The sequence below is a fragment of the Cynocephalus volans genome, chromosome 8 (assembly GCF_027409185.1).
Source record: "Cynocephalus volans isolate mCynVol1 chromosome 8, mCynVol1.pri, whole genome shotgun sequence".
Taxonomy (NCBI): Eukaryota; Metazoa; Chordata; class Mammalia; order Dermoptera; family Cynocephalidae; genus Cynocephalus; species Cynocephalus volans.
Window position 1 is genome coordinate 145,895,488 of NC_084467.1, and position 11,591 is coordinate 145,907,078.

The following is an 11,591-nucleotide window of genomic DNA, read 5'->3' on the forward strand; positions in this document are numbered from 1 at the left end:
AGATAGAACTGAAATCCATGTTTGACTGACTTGTCCTTGTGTTTCTTCCCATGTCAACAAGATGCTTAACCCGGGCTCCTGAGCTGGGGCCCCTCTGACACCCACATCCAACCCAGAGAGGACCACCAGGCCACCGCAGGAAGGGCCCCAGGTTCCTGAGCCGGGGTAGCGGAGGGCTGAGGCCCTCAACCACACACCCCCAGTAGGTGCCTCCAGCGAGCCACTGAGCTCCTGCCAGAAGCCCCCTGGGCTCCCCTGCCAGAATGAGGGGGTGTCGTGGACCTTGACCATGCCCCCACTTCCTCTTTCCTCTTCCTCTCCCCCTAACCTCTCCCCCTTTCCCCTCTCCCCATCCCTCCCAACTGTTCCACAACAGCATCTTAGAATGTAATAATAATAATAATAATAATAATAATAATAATAATAATAAAAAGTGTTAATTAAAAAAAGGAGGGAAGAAAAAAAAATGCTTAAATTGCAAGTCTGCAGTCTTTCCCTACCAGCAAGGCATGCAGTTACATATCAAAGACAGCTCAAACCCAAGAATGGAAAAGAAATCACCAAGTGTGCTTTTAAAATACTCCATGTATTTCTGTTAAGTCATTGGCTGCTAAAAGATCCTTACCTTTGTCCAAGTAGAGGAACACTGTACCTATTTCCCTTTCTCTAGATTATTCAACGGAAACAAATGGTTTCAAAAACCTTTACCAATAAAATGTTCGAGGATAATTCTGAAACTCCTTGTCGCAATATTCTGTTATAAGGAGGAATTTACAAGTAGGAGTCCTGCTGGTAATCTAGACTGGGTTTGTTCTGTCATAGCTTGTTATTTAACAAAGCGGATGCTGGGGAGCCCAGAGAAGATGAGAATCTTTGGCATCGGGGTGTGTCCAGAAAAACATATTTGCAGCAGAGCGTGGTAAAGAAACCAAATCTGGCATAGAGAGATTGTCTCGGCTTATGTCATTGGGTTGGGTCTGACCACTGGCCGACGCCTCTCACTGGCTCGCCAGTGCTTGGGGTTTCCAATCCCTAAATGCCACAGGACAGTGAGATCCTGGTGGAAAAAAGGAGAAACGCCCTTGGACTTCACTGGACAAAGAACAAAAGAGGAACATTGAGGAGGATCAGAAATTTATGTCTCCTCTGGAGAAAGCCAAGTTATGCCTCAACATTAAGAATTTACACATGTTACTTGGTCTGATCTTTTTGTGTAACAAATAAGCTGCGTGGCAGAAGGAGGGGGTGGACTACAAAGAGAATGGAAAACAAGGTAGCTGTGTTTCTCTAAAGAGAGACATAATAATCCTGGTTAAGTAACCACTGTCTGGCTGTTTTTGTGCAGCTGAAGGGAATTTATACATGACCACGGGACTCTCCCCCATGCAGAAACAAAAAAACAATTAAAATTTCTCTAATTGGCTTTTTTTTTTTTTTTTTTTTTTTTTACAGCTGTTAAAGCAATGTGTGACAACATCCTGGAAACATGATCCAAAGGATGAAAGTGTCTTGGAGTCAGGACAAACCAGTGTCTGGGTTCTGATTCTGGCATGAAGCTGTTGCACCTTGGACAAGAAAGCTAATCTCTCTGCTCCTCAGTTTCTGCTGGTGTAAAATGCTGAATATAATACCAATTTTGAAGATTGTTATGAGGAGTAAAGAAAATAATGGAGGTGAAATTATCTGGTGTAGAACCTGGGATATGAAAGGTAGTTAATAGAACTTTTATATAGTCATAATCAATTAAAAAGTAAAAGTGAGTATTTTTTTTCTTTTTCTATCTGACACAATTAGTTTGATGTATTTTCAACCAACTGGAGAAACTGTCCAGTTGTTTGGAAGGAACAAATTCATCAGTCACCTTGATATCATTCTGACTCAGCCTTTCAATTTTCTTGATGCTTCTTCTTTGAAGAAAAAGTTAAGTAAAAATAAGAGAACGATTCTTCGAAATTCCTTCCAGACACATCACAGAGCTGTGGCAGCATCTTAGAGCAAGCTTCAGGACATCTTTGGAATAATGTGTTCTCTATCAGCCTCATCCCCCGTCCCACCCCTTTCATTGCCCAACTCAGGACAATCTTGTACCCTAGGATAGTAGGACAGCCTCACACCCAGCCCAGCAGGATTTGAAATACGTTCCTACAGTGTTGGTAGACCAGCTACTTTACAGAATCCTGCCTTTAGCCTGGCAGACAACACTGATGAAAAAAATTGAAGGTGACATGTCACGCAGGATAGCAAAAGTTAGTCAATCATATAGACTTGACATCCATGAGTCTAGTATTTTTGGAAAGCTGCTGTGGTAGGCAGAACAATGGCCCTGCAAAGATGCTCATGTCCTAATCTCTGGAGCCTGTGAATATGTTCCTTTATGAGGCAAAAGGAATTTTGCAGATGGGATTAAATTATGGATCTTGAGATGGGATTATCCTGTATAATTCAGGTGGGTTCACTGTAATCAGGGGGTTCTTATGAGGGAGGGAGGTGGGTCAAAAACAGAGAGATTTGGGAAGCTGCAAAGCTGATGGCTTTGAAGATAGAGGAAGGAGCTTCAAGCCAAGGAATGCAGGAAGCTTCTAGAAGCTGGAAAAGACAAGGGAATGGATTCCCTCTAGAGCCTTCAGAAGATATGCATGCCTGGGAACACCTTAATTTTAGCCCACTGAAACCCATTTTGGACTTCTTGCCTTCAGAGCTTTAAGATAATTAATTTGTGTTGTTTTAAGTCCCTAAGTTTGTGGCAATTTGTTATAGCAACAACAGGAAACTAATACACCTACTATATTTTATATTTTGAGCTTAACATGTTTTTTAGAGTAATGATGTCTAAACAGGGTTGCCATATTTGACAAACAGAAATACAGATAACCCAGTTAAATTTTAATTTCAGAGCACTGGGGACACCACACCCAGCCCTACCTGCAGTGGCGCAAGGAACAGAGGTCCCGGGCAGTCTCACATCGGCGGCGCCTGCCAATGGGGACAAGAAGGTCATTGCAAAGAAGGTTTTGGGAACAGCTCAATGTTAGAAACAGATATGGCTTCATCAATAGGAATAACATCCAGGAAAATGTATTTATACACCAGACTGCCATAAGGAAGAGTAACCCCATGAAGTACCTTCACCACAGTGTAGGAGATGGAGTGACCGTGGAGTTTGATGCTGTTGAAGGAGAAAAGGATACAGAGGCAGCAAATGTGACAGGCCCTGGTGGGCTCCAGTCCAAGGCAGTAAATACACAGCAGACAGTAACCATCATAGACGCTATCCACCTCGCAACTATCAGCAGAATTACCGGAGAGCCAGAATGGGGCAAAGGAAGGAGGGATCAGGCCAGGCCCAACAACACTGCCCCTATGGCAGGGAAGGTTCTCACCTACCACCTGCAGAGGCCCGAGTATCCCAGCACATCACAGTATGCCAACCCTCCTGTGCAGGAATTGGTGCTGGAGGGCGCTGACAGCCAGGGTGCAGGGCACAGGGCTGAGACAGAGCATGCACCCAGGTCATAGACCACCATTCTGCAGGTGCCCTCCTTTGAGAGAGGTCAGCAAGGAAGAGTATGATAAGGACAATCAGAGATGAGACCCACAGTCAGCAGCCACCTCAACGTGGGTGCCACCGCAACTTCAATTACCGACGCAGACACCCAGAAAACCCCAAACCACCAGACGGTAAAGAGACAAAAGCAGCCCATCCACCAGCTGAGAATTCCTCTACCCCCGGGCAGAGCCGGGCAGGGCTGAGGAAACGCCGGCTTACCATTTCTGCCTTCATCTGCGTGAGTCACCCAACTAGAAGAAATGACACCAAGGTCAAGGGTTGGGATTCCGTACTGGCCAGCCACCAAAAAAGGGGGAGACGGAGGGGGAAGGGGTGAATATGAAATTCCAGCAATAAGAAATCAACAAAAGATCGGAGTGGAAGACCTTAAGTGTTTGCTTTTCGTCTGCTGACCCGATAACTAGAACTATCTGCATTATCCATGCAGCATGGGGGTTTTTATTATTTTTTACCTAAAGACATCTCTTTTTGGTAATGACAAACATGCTTTAAAGCCTGCTTTTCTCTCAATACATGTTTAAAGATTTTTAAATTGTTTCATATCTGGTCAAGTTGAGATTCTTAAGCACTTCATTTTTAATTTATAATACCAGTTTGTTTGGTTTTGGCCACAAAACAAGTCTTAATGCATTTAATAAGACTAGGATCATAGAAAATATATCCTCTGACCACAACAGAAGAAGGAAATTTAGAAAATGCACAAATTTGTGGAGATTAACCAACACTCTCCTAACTAAACAATGGGTATAATACAAGTTTGCAACTTGAATTTTTCAGAAAAGTCAACAAACTATAAGCACCCGCTAATAAAGGTCTTAAGTAATTGTCTTTGAGTAAAAAGAAATTGAGATAAACACCAGATAATTATTTAATGTAACTATGTATCATACAATATTTGGGACATGCTAAAAACTTAGTTTTTTGTCTATAATTCATTGAATTGGGCATCCTGTGTTTTATACTGCAACCTTAGGTCTATAAGTTAACCATCCTCTGGAGAAAGAATACTTATTCTCTTCATCCTAAGCCTCCTTTTTTCAAGTTTTGAGATCTCGATTCACCTTGAACTATCTGTGGGTATTTTATTAAGAAGTCAAAATTCATCATATCTAGTCTCATAAAGATATTCTGGGCTTGGGCTATATATTCCATATTTTCATAATGAAGTTCCAATTGTATCCACATGGAAAATTCCTGGTGCCAAACACCTGATCCTTTGGTTATGGTCTACCTTGAGACCTCCTCAGAAAAACACTTTTGGTGTAAATTGCATATGAGAGAAGGCAACTAGCATTGAAATAAACTAAGCACAGACTATGGTTTCGTAACATGCAAGAATAGTGTGCTCTCTACAGGGGTCTTCACAAAGTTCATGGAAGGATTCACACTATCTTTTAATTTAGTTTTTCCATGAACTTTTTGAAGTACTGTATGTTTTTATTACATGGCATGTCTCCACTTGGATGGCCCAAGCCTCTAACAGGTTCAAAATTAAGCTCATCATCTCTGCTTCCTACCCTTCCCCAGATTCATCTCATTTTCTCCCTATTTGGGGGAATAACATCACCATCCGCCCATTTACCCAAGCTATTGTGAAACCTTCACTATTTTACCATACTCCTGCCATTTGCCACAAGGAGAACATGTTGCTGGTCCAAGAAGGATGACAGACTCATTGAGCAGACCTGTATCCAGTCGACAGCATAGAGTCAAGCCAAGCCTATATCAGATTGCCAACATGAAATAGAGATAAGCTAGTTGTGACATGCCACTGACATTTTGTGGTTGTTTGCTATGAAGCAATAGCTGAAACTTCCTCTGAATCAGATTTAATCTTTCTTCCATGAGTGCAGGAAAAGTCAAACTGAGTCATTATTGATGTTACCCTTGCAAAGATTTGAAAGGCTTAGATAGAATCCTGGAGCATTTAGGGGAGGCCCTCTAAATATCAGTCCACATGAGTCACTGCTAGTATATAATTGTCCATGAAAGCATGCTCTCCCGAAAGCAGATGACTTCACTGCTCCGATGCCAGATTTGTGCTCTAGGATCTTAATATACTAAACTTGAAATCCTGGCTCCTGGCTCAGCTTCCTAGGCATGGCAGAGATTGGCTAGCTATTCTCTAAACCCACTCTCTTCTTTCTGTACACAAAGACCATTTTCCCCAGCCTCTGTTAGAGTTACATGTAGCTATGTGTATTAATCAGGGTTCACCAGATAAAAATTATATATAAGGAACTGGCTCACACAGTTATAGATGCTGGCAAATCTAAAATCTGCAGAGCCTATATCCCAGTTTAAGTCTGAAGGCCAGCAAGTTTCTGTAGAACTGGGAAGAGCCGATGTCCCATTTCTAAGGCCATTAGGCAGGAAGGGACAGTGTTTCAGTTCAAAGGCCATCGGGCAGGAAAATTCTCTCTTACTTGCGGAAGAGTCAGCCTTTTATTCTATTCAGGACTTCAAAGGATTCAAATGAGACCCGCTCATATTATGAAGGGCAATCTTCTTTACTTAGTCTACCCAGATCAATGTTAATCTCACACAAAAAAATCTTCACAGAAACACCCAGAATAATGTTTGACCAGAAAGCTGGGAACCCTTGGGCCCAGTCAAGTTAACACATAAAATTAATCATCACATAATATAACTGGATTTCAGCCAATGACCTGTAAGTGAAAGTGAAATATACCACTTTCAGGCTTGGCTGATGGAACTCTCCCCCACGTGACCCTCCATGCTCTGTATCCACCAACTGGCTAGGTAGGTGAAGATGGGTACTCTGGTTCGGTAGCTACATGTTGACTATTATGTTAGAGGCTAAGAACAAACTCCTATGATGTTTGAGTCATTTTACAGTTGGAGTTTTTTGTTGTTGTTGTTAAATCAGCTAGCATTATCTTAATTAAAACACTAGGAATCACAACTTCATCTTTTAATTTTTCTCTTACTGTATCATCGTAAGTTTATCCACATGAATTCTATTTTCTATTTTTTATTTAATTACATATATTATCCTGCAGTTTGTCTCCATCATCTCAGTGCTTTCCAATCCATAAAAAAAGTCTTGGTTTTGCTGAAAATCCATACATTTCAATCTCTACTTACTGTTGTTACAACATATAAAATTTCATATTAAAAGAAACTAAGCAATTCAATCTGCTTCCTCCGTGAAACATTCAGACATAAACATTATTTATCTCTACTTTTTTGTTTCCTTTCATTTCTTCCTGCTTCAAAGAATAACTGTGAAACCTCAATAATATCTTATATCCGTTGGCACGATATTTACAAGAATCTAAAAGAATGTACTGCTCTTTTTAAAATAAACATTTATTTTTAACGATATAATATACGTACATAGTTATTTAAAAAATAAAATCATTGAAAGGATTACAATAAAAAATAGTTGTTCCTAATCCCACTCTCCTCATTTCTTGTTCATCTGCCCTTTTGAACTACTTTAAACTTTTTTCTTAAGCTTTAGAGTAATTATTTCAAACAGCTAAATAATATACCTAATACGTCTATTTCCTGATTTATCAATTTCAGACAGTATCTGTGTCGTTTCTGTTATGATGTGGATATGACCCTTTTTCACATCAAGCCCAACCTCTCCTTGACACATTTTTCAATGTAATTTTTTCATTTGTGTTTATATTATTGGAATTATATATACGTAGTTCACACAAGATCCAAGCAGTATATTATGATTGTTTACTTTATTGCACAGCCTTTTTTTGAGATTTTCATTGTCTTCTTTGGGTCTTGTAATATGTTCCTGATAATAATCTTCAATTTTCTGAAATGTACTATCATTTCAAATATCTATCCTGACCTTTTCTGAGAGAAACCTCTTTAGGAGCATCCCATTTTCCTGCTCTGGTCTGGGTTGAAGGACTGATGCCTGCCCAACTGCTGCAGATTGCTCCGCACATCCCTTGAGCAGGCTGCCTGACCTTTTTGATGGGGTACCCCAGATAAGCAGATAAAACCACTAAGCTGAATTTCTCCTTGCCAAGACCTGGGAGAGAACTACCTCACTCTGCTTCTTCCTGATGAAGACTCAGTGCTCCTGGTTTTTGTTTTTGTTTTTACATGGTTCCTGTTGGGACAGATTTAATAAAGAAACAGAAGAATAAGCTGCTAAATGGCTATAAAGAGAATACTTAAGAACATGCAAACAAATGTTCAAAGAAATGATCAAAGAACACAAAACTTTGGGGGAAATATTATATTGCATATTGCATGTTACTAAATCACTTGTTGGGATCTATATAAATGTTAATATATAAAATCACCACAAGCTATGTATGTTGATGTGCCAGAGATTACTAGCTAATCATTAAATAAGGTCTTTCTGAAAAAATGGTTAGACTGCATATCTGTTTTCCCTTCTAATTAAATATTGGCATGTGATCTAGTCTAGCCAGTAGAATGAGAGAAGAAGTGATATGAGCCACTTCCACCATTGACCAGAAAACCTCTCATGATATTTTCCAGGTTCTTTTCTGTTTCTGGCTGGATGAGAATGGACAAAGCCCTCAGGGCAACCTTGGAAGTCAAGTGGTAAAGATTTTGAAGCCATAAGATGGAAGGATGCCAGGTAGCTGGATCTCTGCTTCTCGAAGAGTTGCTTGACCAGTTGGGTGACCAACTTGTTCTGGTTTGCCCAGAACTTCCCCAGTTTTAACACTGAAAATCTTGTATGCCAGAATCCCACTCATCCTGGGCAAGCCAGAATGGTTGGTTACTTTAGTGACCAGGATCATCTAATGTGTTCACAACTAGAGATAAGCTTTTATTATGGTAAGCACTGAAATTTGGGGGTTTATCTGTTACAGTACCTAGTGTTACTTTGACTAGTACGGGTTGAGTATCCCTCATCTGAAATGCTTGGGATCAGAGTGTTTCAGATTTAGAGTTTTTTCAGATCTTGAAATATTTACTGGCTGAGCATCTCAAATCTGAAAATCTGAAATCTGAAATGCTCCAATGAGCATTTCCTTTGAGCATCATGTCAGCACTCAAAAAGTGTCAGATTCCAGATTTCAGATTTTTGGATTTGGAATGCTCAACCTGTACTAACATGTCAACAACGATAGCAGTGTTTCATATTTAGGAATTTGTCTTTGAGGGTTTTTTTTTTTTACTAATAAAAAATTGTATTTACTTAGAAGCACTCAGAAGGCTAACAAAACAGCTGCCACTTTATATATATATATATATATATATATATATTTTTTTTTTTTGCAGTCACAGAGTGGTATTCATTTAACAGAACAACAGTTATTTTGTATAAGCTGCATCAGAGACAACCGAAGATGAAAAGAATGACCATCCCCACATATAACTAATTCGTGCTGTGCACCAACAAGAACCTGCTTTAAATTTCCATGCCAATTTACAACCCCCACCCTGTACCAGGCAAGGTTAGTGGCTATTGAAAATACCACCAGGACAGGGCTAGCTAAAGACACATTCGGTAGTATGTCAACTATACAAAAAAAAAGACGCTGTACAGTTTAAAAACAAATCTTACACAGCCTTACATTTCAATTTTTTTCTTTAAAAGGAGTGAATTGTGTCCAGGGGGCTTAAATGCTTTATAGACAAGAAAAAAAAAAAATGCACTAGAATGAACTTATTCATCATCACATCTTCCTCTTCCTCTTCTTCCTAATCTTCCTTCTTTTTCTTGCTTTTATCAGCCCTGACAACTCCCTTTATTCCGTATCAGGCTTTCCTCTAGCTCGGTGTGCAGCAATATCCTTTGCGTATTTTTCCTTCAGCTGAGCGGCCTCCTCTGCACCAGGCTGCGTGTCCTCTGCAGCAGCGTACACATCTCTCCCAGTGTCTTTGCAACTTCACCAGTGGGTAGGCCGGGATGTTCCCCTTTAATTTGAGGGTGATACTCAGAACTGAACAAGAAAAGGGCCGAAGGAGGCCTCTTGGGTGCATTGGGATCCTTGAATTTCTTTTTTGTTTCCCCTTTAGGAGGCATAGAGGTTTTCATTTCTCTCTCATAATGGGCCTTATCGGCCTTTGCCATGTCTTCAGATTTTCCTTCCTCTTTAGCAGACATGGTCTTCCACCTCTCTGAGCACCTCTTAGAAAACTCTGAGGTAACTGAAGCGTCTGGATGCTTCTTCTGCTCTTCCCAGCAGGTTTGCACGAAGAAGGCATATGATGACATTTTGCCTCTCAGCTTCTTAGGGTCTCCTTTGTCTGTGTTTAGTTATTTTTCCTCCTCAAGCCAAAGTGTCCCCAGTGCCCGCCGGCTCTCACTTGCCCAAGCGGTGTCTCTATGGAGCTCAATGTACTGCGTATTTAGTAATTTGAACAGCAGACATATAAAATATTTACGACTGCTTACAATGTCTGAACTTTTGCTCCGCTGTTTATTTTTCCTAAATCATGATTCTGATGTTGAGCCTACACAGGGTGATTCATGAGTTATGGTGTTAGCTAGTAATTTGAATTTATTTGCACTACTAATAGCCATTCTGTGTTTATAGAAAATAAATCATACTCACACTTTTCAGCCTTGGTCTGGTAGCTACCCTAATTTTCCAATGATGATATGTTAGTATTCAAAGTACACTTCTTCCTTCTTCTCCCCTTCTGACATGTGCAAAAATATGTACATGATTACGTTCATGTATATGGCTGTAAACATATAGCTTTTGGGGTATCTGTTCACAGTGGTTTCTCTCTACCTAGTCCCAAAATGCAAATGCTTAAGCCTATTCCTGTGGCAATAGTAGGTTTCCTAGAAATCCAGTCTATCACTCTCTAGGTTCCTGCCTCAAGAGATTCCCCAAATGCTTAGGAGTCTAAAAGGGAGAGACCAGTCCTTCTCAGATGTCTCTTGATGTGCACAATAATGGCAGAAGGTCATGGGTTTTTATTAGAAATTAGCCCTGGTGAATCATGTCTTGAAGTTTATAAAGCCACACAATACCCCCAACCCTGATGATAAAAGCCATAGCCAGTGGGACAGCATAGTTTTCTACAGAAGCCAATCTCTTTATGATAGGCTACCTACACCCCAAGCTGGTCAGGGTCTTACTGATGGAAGTTCTTTCAATTTACAGTTTCTCTGCAGGTGTGAAGTTGTAGAAATCTTGGCTATGGTAGAAACAGTCTACATAAAGAAGTGGAATTGCTTTTTTAGAAGACACAAGGCAATCTAGAATGAGTCTCAGGATGGAAGATGCTGAGAAGAAAAACATTCTACTCACCAACCAGGCTGTTTACACATGTTGAATCCTGAACCCACTGGCAAAGACAGAATCCTCTGCTACAGCTGCTGCTATGAGTACCAGGCCAAGGCTCTTTTCTCGTAATGCTTTAGGAAAAGAAAATGCTCAGCATCATGGACCTTCTCCTCATACTGAATCTGAGTACTCACTCTTCATATAGCTCCTGTCAATAAGTTCACCTACACAGCCATGTCCCTGAACACATTATTCCAGGAGAACTGGTAAGCGTTAGCTCTGATGTTTGCTACCCCTCAGAACTGAACAACCAAATTTTTAAAAACCCTCAAAATACAAAAGTTTCAATTCCACCCTCCTCCCAGAACTAAGGGGGCTATCCTCAGCTATTCCAAGGTAACTTCTGTCCTGTCCTACTCTAGTATAGAGACCTCTGTGGTGCCTGGCACCTGCCACTGCACATAGAGAAATAGAAACATGTACACATGTCTGTAAGGGCAGAAAATATATGATAAGTATAGATAATCCATGACAATTATTGAAAAGGGCATTGTTTGCTGTGTATGTGGGTTCTTGGCTTGTATAAAGCACCTTCTCACTTCATGGGAGTGTATTAAAGAAAATTCAAGGCAGGCAAACAGTTACATTGGGACAAGACATCCTCCCATTTTTGAGGAGAGTTGAAAGAAAAACAGAGCTGAGTCACCCTACATGGAGAAGCAGGGTTGGTGATGTCCAGGCAGAAGCAGGACAAGTGGAGCTCAGGAGGAGAGGAGGTGTGACCCACTGGGGAGGCATCATGA

The 11,591-nt window shown here is 40.6% G+C and overlaps 2 pseudogenes; one reads left to right on the plus strand and one right to left on the minus strand.

The window, feature by feature from the left end:
- Positions 1-842: 842 nt before the first annotated feature.
- Positions 843-6,627, plus strand: LOC134384418 (Y-box-binding protein 1-like; annotated as a pseudogene).
- Positions 6,628-8,130: 1,503 nt separating this feature from the next.
- Positions 8,131-9,806, minus strand: LOC134384419 (putative high mobility group protein B1-like 1; annotated as a pseudogene).
- Positions 9,807-11,591: the final 1,785 nt, after the last annotated feature.